This window comes from Schistocerca nitens, chromosome 4 (genome assembly GCF_023898315.1).
Source record: "Schistocerca nitens isolate TAMUIC-IGC-003100 chromosome 4, iqSchNite1.1, whole genome shotgun sequence".
Lineage (NCBI taxonomy): Eukaryota > Metazoa > Arthropoda > Insecta > Orthoptera > Acrididae > Schistocerca > Schistocerca nitens.
The window spans coordinates 556,933,345-556,942,908 of record NC_064617.1 but is presented as its reverse complement, the minus strand read 5'-3'; the positions used below and the strand labels follow the sequence as shown (position 1 = coordinate 556,942,908).

Sequence of the window (9,564 nt, the reverse complement as noted above, 5' to 3'; positions counted from 1 at the left end):
TATAAAATCGCCACGCTCAATGTAAACAGCATAGTTTCGGACGTAAAGTTACAATCTGTGAAGGACTACTTATATGCCGCCGACATTGACATAGCGATGTTACAAGTGGTAGTTACGACCAAAATAGCGGATGTGTACGGATATGAGGCGATCTTAAACATAGGCAATGAATGTGGAACAGGAATACTGTTCAAACACGGCATACCATGTACAGCAAAAGCAATACTTGAACCTGGACGAGGCATAACTGCACAAATATATGATCTGCTTCTTATTAATTTATATGCTCCCTCTGGATCCAGCGGCAAACAAGCAAGGGGCAACCTGTTCCGGGACGAAATTGTCCCATTAATAACGGATCCTCGACTGCACGTAATTTTGGGTGGAGATTTTAACTGCGTATTGCGTCCCGAAGATCAAATCCCGAACTTCAACTTTTGTGAGGAGCTGTTGCTGTTAATTAACGGGCTAGATATGATAGATGCTTGGTGCCACCTTCGCCCGCACATCCGAGGATACACGTACGTATCCAGTACTTCGGCAAGCAGACTAGACAGGCTTTATGTAACGAAAGGTTTTATCCATAATGTAACTGACTGTGAAATTTGGCCTCTTAACTTCTCGGATCACTGCGCATTTCATATAACCGCGAAGCATACTAAACAAAAAACATTCCTGGGAAGGGGCGTATGGCAGCTAAACGTGTCACTTTTGGAGGACGCAGTACTGAAACAGGAGGTCCATGCTACATGGCAGCGTTGTCTTCGGATGCAATCCAGATATCCAACACGCATCCTGTGGTGGCTACAGTCTGCGAAACCGCAGATAAAAAAATGCATCGCACGATATGGTCGCATGAAAGCGTACTGGCGAAAACGCACCTTGGAGTATCACTTTCTTTGCCTCCGCGAACTATATGATGACCCCATGGGATTAGTAGCAAACAGCTCTCGAATAAAACGCACTAAAGCACGAATAACGGCGTTGGTACGACAATCACTAGAGGGGAAAAAAGTTCGATCGCGTCCTCCGATCGAACTGACGCAGGAGAATACGTCCGTATATCACGTGATACGGGAAGCCAAGAGAGGTAAACAAAAGTTAATCCACACTCTCAGTGATGAACAGGGGAACGAATACGATCAACAAGTCACAGTAAAAAACTACGTGGTGCAACATTATACAGATTTTTACTCCGCATCGGCGACTGACGCGACGGCAAGTGAGCCGCTTTTATCCAACATTCAATCCACGGTCCATCCGACTGACAACGCCGACCTTGTATCCCACATAACTGAGGAAGAAGTATGTGCCATAATCAAAGACTCGCCTACAAAGAAATCTGCTGGTTTAGATGGCCTACCCATAGAATTTTATCCTTGTTTTTGGCACATCATAGGACCGGAATTCACCAAAATATGCAATGAATTATTGGGAGACGTGCAGATGCCATCTCAGTTTACCGAAGGAATGATTGTACTGATCCCTAAAAAACCACGTAGCGCTACGCTGAAGGATTTTCGACCACTAACACTCCTCAATTCCGACTATAAAATCTTCACTCGACTCATAAACTGTAGACTGAAGACGGTACTGCCGAAAGTACTTGGCCCTTATCAAATGAGTGCTGTCCCAGGGAGATCAATGTCGAATGCATTATGTGAATATAGAGACATAATATATTTGTCGTGGCTATGCAAATGCAATGTTGGTCTCATGTTTTTAGACTTCGATAAGGCTTTTGACCGCATCAACCACCACTTTCTGCTAACTGTAATGCAACGGATGGGATTCAGTGCTCATTTTATTCAGATCATACGCAAATGTATAGTCGGCACTTCCTCTCGAATCAAAATTAATGGTCAGCTCAGTTCACCAGTCCCGATCAAGCAATCAGTGAGACAAGGCTGCCCCCTTTCTATGGCACTATACGCAATCGCCGTAGAACCGTTACTGTTAAACCTGCATCACAGGTTACAAGGTCTACAGGTGTTGGGTACAAAAACCGTGTGTCACGCTTATGCTGATGACGTCAGTGTAGTAGTTAACACGTACCCAGAAATGCAAGTCGTTCAACAAATAATCCACGCTTACGCCACTTCTTCCGGAGCCAAACTCAATGAACAAAAATCGAAAATTTTACCTGTCGGACCCCATATGGAGACCATTCAAAGAACATGGCTACAAAGAACAGAGAAGACGAACCACTTAGGTATGATTCTAATGGCCAACCCAAGAGAGATGACAGTAGTCAACTGGGATCATAAACTACATATATTCAGGGCTACTCTCCGTGAACACAAAACTAGAACGCTCAATCGGATACAGAGAGCTCTATTGATTAACAGCTATGCGCTAAGCAAAATATATCACATCGCAGCAGTGTTGCCAGTACCCAAGGATACAGCGCAAAAGCTTTTAGCTGCAGCGTATTGGTTCATATGGAGCGGAAACATCTTTAAAGTCGCCATGCCAACCATAGTGTTAACCCGCGCCGCTGGTGGTTTGGGCGTCAAAGACATCAAGAACCAATGCACTGCCGTATATATGGACCGAATCCGCAAAATACTGCAGTCACCCCATCCGACACTTACGAAAACGTTATTCAACAGGTTAGCCCCAACGAGCAAAAAGGCCCCAGTCGATGTTGGTCGCATCAGCGCTCAACTCGATCACGTCCGGACTTATTACCTGGAAATGAGCTATATTCAAGATACTTCACAGCTGCTTAACACCAGAAGGACCTATTACCAGCTCACGTGACACCATAGGCAAAACCCAATTGAAGCGAAATATCCAGCGGTCAACTGGAGTAACGTCTGGAAAAACATTAACAATCCCATCCTCCACTCCAAAGTAGTGTCCACGTGGTATGACATTGTGAACGAGAAGGTCCCCACAGGTGAAAAGTTGCACAATATCAAACTGAAACAGAATCCATATTGCGATCATTGCCATACTGTAGATACCTTGGCACACATTCTCATCTGCCGCGACCAATACCACATATGGAACTGGACTAGAAAAAAACTCGCAATAATTACTAGAACCACAGACTCTGCTATAACACTTAAAGATGTACTTCAACCAGACTGGCATTTCTTTCCTGCAACAAAGCACAATAGCTATGCTTGGATTATCGGCCAGTTTGCATATTTTGCAGTTACGAATACACATGCGAGTATAGACGAGTACATACAGTATATAATGGAAGAGCACCACAACCTTAAAACGAGTCAGGAATACAAAGCTTTGTTTCAAAATTTCTTACTTCACACTTTGCCATAATGAAGCGGTAATTTTCTTTTTTTTTTTTTGGTTGGTGCACAACACTACAGCGAGTCGATACTAATTGTGCTTCATTATAATTAAGTTGGCATTTATTCATTTATTTATTTATTTTTATAGTACAGCAGGTGAAAGTGCCTCAGGAAAACTCATTTTGGACAGATTGTCACGGCAAGAAGATTTATTCAGTTCCTTTATATATTATTTAGAAAAAAATAATGAAAAAATAAATAAAAAAGTAGGTTAAGTTAGGGTGAAAGTGGCGGTGGCAAAAGATTTTTTTTTTTAGGTTAGATAGGATTTTGGGGGTGATATGGATGATAGGGGCCAACGCCTGAAGTGGAAGAGGTCCAGAAAAAAAAAAAGTGACCGTGCAAACAAAAAAAAATAGCTCAGTGGCAGAGCGCTGGTCTAGTAAACCAGAGGTCGTGAGTTCGATCCTCACAGGAGGCACATGAATTTTGTAACAGCACCTGCCACCGTGGCCCTTTCGAAAAAAGCGGTCAAGCATAAAACAAATTATGAATGGGTGCGGTATTTAAGAAATGCTCTCGCAAATGAATAGTGCGAATGGTGCTATTAAAGCAGGCACCAGAAACTGCTGCTTTTGGGAGTCGCCGGAGAATGCCGACGTGAAATACTTAGTGCTTGTGATGTATTTTCTACCCCTGATAAAAAAAGCAAAATAGAAAATGGATAAGGCGTCGGACTTCGGATCCGAAGATTGCAGGTTCGAATCCTGTCACGGTCGAGTTTTTCCAGTTCTGCAAAAGATGCATGCTGTTTTACTGTGTTGTTTGAGTACTACAAAACTAGTTGAAAGTTGCTGCTGTCCGCTTCCTGGCTGCAAACCGGCGTCTACCTGAAGCTCAAGCAAGACAAGGGTGATCTGTAGCGAAATTTTCGGCACAGTGCCGTTCAGGAGAGTTTTTGTTGGAACTGCTGCGTCTGATTCAGGGCCCAAGAGCTACGCCACAGGCGTCTGCGCACAGTCGAGCATGTGTGTTGAATAATGGTGCTGATAGCCACGTATCATTTGAAGCAGATTTGATGCCTTTCGGAGACAATTTTTCATTAAATACGATTGTAGCTCATTTGTGGCAGCAGGAAGTAAGCTGTAGTCAAAAGGATCTTAAAAAAAAAAAAAAGTTGGTAGAGCACTTGCCCGCGAAAGGCAAAGGTCCCGAGTTCGAGTCTCGGTCGGGCACACAGTTTTAATCTGCCAGGAAGTTTCATATCAGCGCACACTCCGCTGCAGAGTGAAAATCTCATTCTGGAAACATCCCCCAGGCTGTGGCTAAGCCATGTCTCCGCAATATCCTTTCTTTCAGGAGTGATAGTTCTGCATGGTTCGCAGGAGAGCTTCTGTAAAGTTTGGAAGGTAGGAGACGAGGTACTGGCAGAAGTAAAGCTGTGAGTAGCGGGCGTGGGTCGTGCTTCGGTAGCTCAGTTGGTAGAGCACTTGCCCGCGAAAGGCAAAGGTGCCGAGTTCGAGTCTCGGTCGTGCACACAGTTTTAATCTGCCAGGAAGTTTCATATCAGCGCACACTCCGCTGCAGAGTGAAAATCTCATTCTGGAACATTCCCCCAGGCTGTGGCTAAGCCATGTCTCCGCAATATCCTTTCTTTCAGGAGTGCTAGTTCTGTATGGTTCGCAGGAGAGCTTCTGTAAAGTTTGGAAGGTAGGAGACGAGGTACTGGCAGAAGTAAAGCTGTGAGTAGCGGGCGTGAGTCGTGCTTCGGTAGCTCAGTTGGTAGAGCACTTGCCCGCGAAAGGCAAAGGTGCCGAGTTCGAGTCTCGGTCGGGCACACAGTTTTCATCTGCCAGGAAGTTTTATATCAGCGCACACTCCGCTGCAGAGTGAAAATCTCATTCTGGATCCAAAATTCTTCTCTTGCCGACCACCTTATGATTACAGGACACGCGCCTAAAGCTGTTCACGATATCAACATTTTGCAGACCGAGAAGAAAGGGCGTAGATTAGATATGCCCGGAGAATTAGAAGTTTTTAAACATCTTTCTCGAAATGATGGCCTCATTCTTAATGAGCAGCTACAATTACGTAATAAAAACTTCATTAGTGGTATAAAGCCGTTACTTGATATTTGATTTCATGTTCCCAAGTGCAGTTACCGAAACTTTCTTAGTATCTAAGTCGACCCATAATTTTTTGTGTATTAAAGGGTTTATATCGGCTATATTTCATGTTATGTCGTTTCTGTACACGCTGAGTCATTCAGGCCTCTTTGTAGTTCTATAATGGCCTTTTCAGCCTTTAAACTGTACCTCTAAGCTCCTATGTAGACAAAAAGTTACCATGTCTGCTGCTGTCAAATAAAACATTTCCTTTTACTTCATGTACTACATAATGTTCATTACATTATTCAGCTGTCAACATTTTGAAAAGTAGCCTATTTCTATTTGCGGCATCTAGACAGTACTCTTGGTGTAATATTGACCTGCCCGCATCTGGTAACGCTGGCACCTCAGTCTGTTGCTACTTGTGGCTTGACATGTGTGAGCAGCCCATAGTGACTTGCCTTCCATGTATTCTTTTTTAAAATTTTGTGACTAAAGCTTTATCGCTTGATATTTATTTTGTGTGTGTCGTGGAAGTGCTGTTTCTTTCTTGTACTGTTAGTCAGTAGTTACTCTTATATAAAAAAAAAGTTTTAGCACAATTTTTGTACTTGTAGGCCAGTTTGAATGTTTGACTTCTGATGAAAGCACTCATAGTAATGCCGAAACCAGTTCAAAAGGCTTAATTTGTGTGAGCGAGGGCTGTTACTGCGCTAATTTAATCTTTTTTTTTTTTTTTAAATAAGTACTTAAAGAGCAGATATAGCGAGGAGAAACATCGTGCTTGCAGAACACACTTTAAACCTAATGAGCTTACTGTATTCACGGCGACACTCCGCCGTGGTACGCCTAAAGCGACTAATTTTACTTAACCTAGAGCCACCACGACGTGGCTGGTAAAGGCACCAGATTGTCGGTCAAGCCAGACGTCGTGCGACGGCGAAAGTGCCGCTGCAGCAGAAAACAAATGTGTCTCTGCTCTGGGTGCACGGAACAGGAACGCGTGGTCCGCTGCCAAAACCACCCTGCCAACAGGCATCAGAAGGGAACAGTAATTTGCGCAAATAAGGCTACAGACAAGAATGCCTCAGACGTAGAAAATCTGGACTTATTGCGAAAGCGACTACACATGCAGGTTACGAGCCTAACACTCCTTAAAATAATTTTAAGGGCGCGAAGTGTCCCCTTGTCTGTAGCGGAGCTTCAAAGTTTTTTGGACAGGCTTTGGTCTCGCTTTGAGGATAATGTATATATCCTATGCAAACATGATATGAAAATGAATACACGGATTTCGTAGACGGCTTCCTCCGACTGTGGTAGCTGTAGCGGTAACCTGGAATGGTAATTTAATGGTATCTGCTAGCCATATTTCACGAATTCGAGGAATGAAATTGATGGTATGCCAATTACAAATATAGTCGCCCCAAATACGGCGCCAAAATTCCATTTAATACTAAAGCATTACCACAATTGTTAATATTAGGCCGGATTTGGCTGGTACAGACATGACTCTATAATTACCAAGTAGGAGAGGGGAATTCACCTCCTCATCAACTTTTTGCGAAGACACGTGCATTAGATGCGAGGTCGGGTGGCGAGTTGACAGACAGCATCTTTCATTTTTAATGCTGGGTGGCTTCGAGATGATGGCCCGTGATTGTAGATCGTCTTATTGCGACTGACTGGAAGGCTTAATTGCCTTCAAGTAGATCATTCGGTGAAGTTCAAATTGGTGCTACTGTTCTCTTGTTCTCAGCAAATGATTTCCGCGATAACTGGCTCGCAGAAGCGGTATTATTGTAATTTTCGGAGGCGGACGTCGGACATGGAAAATTCCGACGCTTACAGACCCTGGGCGGTGACAAAATCGGCAGCAGGTTGACATGCCTTCAGAAGGCTGACTCACAGTCTCTTCACTGCCCATTTCTCTCTCTCTGACTGCCTGAAGGTCCAATTAATTTCTCGCTGTTACACCAAGTGGTTCTCTATGAATAGTCTTGGCTGCTGACATGATTCACAGAAGGTTCGAATTTTTCATCGTATCGGCTTTGTCATTGGTGGATCGAATTTTCATTTGCATCCAATGGCAGACCGACATTTTAGGATCACGCCTCTTAGTCTTCTTGTGGCAGTCAGCATGTGACTCAGGAGCTGCAATTTTATTCACATGTGTTCTTGTGTGGCGGTTTTCAGCTCCGGCTGCAAACCTCCTCGTTAATTGTTGAAGTGTTTTGGAAATTTGGAAATCTGTGGTAAGTTCCTATCGGACCAAACTGCTGAGGTCATCGGTCAATATGCTTACAAACTACTTAATCTAACTTAAACTAACTTACGCTAAAGACAACACACATACTCACACCCGAGGGAGGACTTGAACCTCCGGCGGTGGGAGCCGTCCGATCCGAGGCAAGGCGCCCAAAACCACGCGGCTGAAGTGTTTTACTGAGTGTCTGAGTTTTCAAGAAAACAGCCACACAATAACAATTCCGACTGCGTGTAGTAAGAAGGCCTCTACTTCGTTCAAGTGTTTGCAGTGTTAATACCATATAGCTCCCCTTTTCGTGGTCTATCAGACTTTACATAGTGTAACACTTCCCAAGCGAACCTAAGACTTCAGAAGTCGAACTTGTATCACTTCCAGGAATGTCTCAGGCACCGGTTGTGGCCTGAAGACACCTTCTTGTCCCCAGTGCCGAAAAACAAACTATTAAAATATCATCCACGCACTGGTTGATATGATTTGTTCTTTTTGGCTGATATACGGTACCTGAAGTACCTTGGGTACAACCAAAATATTTATGAAGTAGGCTGTTTGTAAACGATCCATGTTTCATTGTTGGTGTTCCTGAAACAGACTCCACATCAAATGCATTCCAGTTCCCCTGCCGACAGCAGTGAAGTCGAGAGCATAAGTCTCTACTGATATTCTGTAGCGATACTCCGTTATATTCATTAGAGTTTTATAGAAGCGTCACCGCAATGTCTCTACTGCTAAAGTAAATAGCATAGCCAATGGTGGACGTCCTTGGTAGAATCCTCGTAACAATAATATTAGTATACTGAAGGATACGTCAACTTTAATTTTGATTTTGACTTAGTAACAAATCACACGATTATCTCAACAAACTTTTCAGCGGTGTCACTTTGACAACATACACTTTTCTGCATAGGAGTAATCAGTTCGACTGTAAGCATTCTTAAAGTCTAAAAACGCTAACAGTACAGCAAAAATTGCTTATCATGCCATCACTGCCACATTACCAAATGTTGATAGTACTATATATTTGCCATTCTGGGACTAAGAATTACACTGTTTTGATAATCAAACAAGACTTGCTAAATAATTTGAGTGATGAATTGCGAACACGGATCATGAATTTGAAATCAGTATTGTTAAACGTTATTGGGCGAAGATGGCCTAATTATTTTCTTTTTTGGGAAGATCCTTTCACAATTCAGACCGTGATGCCCACATAAAATCAGGTGATAATTCATCTCGTCATAGTACGTCGTTTTAAATTTATGTTAATTTCGGTCCTTTTAGGTATCAATAACATTTATGGAATCTGCGGGGATTCCATCAATGCTCGGGAAGTTATTAAGAGGACTTTGGTTTCATTATTGGAGTATTGTAGGTTAGGCTAGTTTGTTATCACACCCTAGTAAAGAGTTTGGGGTAGCCAGCTATGAATGTCTTGCGCTTCTCTGTTAATATACAGGTGGTTGAAATATCGTAAAATGTATTGTTTTATCTCCTACTGAGTGTCAGGTACATGGTCGTGCTTGTACATTACATACTCACCGATAAGTTGACGAAGTGCGAAGTGTTTGTCTTTCGTTACGTAACCAATTTAGAAGTTCTGGAAATCAGGGGCCTGATCCATTGATCTCATTACAGATATCAGAGTAGCGATACACGTTAATTGTACTATTTTAGTTTCATTCTGTTTAATTCACGCTAAATGTCATTCTATATTTTCCGTATCTTATAAAGCTGTCTTAAAGCCAAAAAAATTTAAGTGGAGTGTCTCCAGTGTGAAGTTCCTCCTGAAACTACTTATAATTTTCAGTCTAGTGTTTTACCCATCGTCATCAACTGTAGTCGTATACAACGAAATAATAAACAGTCAGTTGTAGGAAGAAATTTTCTTTGTGAGTTTTGGGAACTTTCTGCCCTTCTTAAGAAGATATACCTA

At 42.7% G+C, this 9,564-nt stretch overlaps 1 non-coding gene across 1 annotated transcript; it reads left to right on the top strand.

Moving 5' to 3' along the window:
- The first annotated feature begins 3,661 nt into the window (after nt 1–3,661).
- Nucleotides 3,662–3,741, top strand: Trnat-agu (transfer RNA threonine (anticodon AGU)). Its single transcript has one exon. It is a non-coding gene; the product is annotated as a tRNA-Thr (tRNA).
- Nucleotides 3,742–9,564: the final 5,823 nt, after the last annotated feature.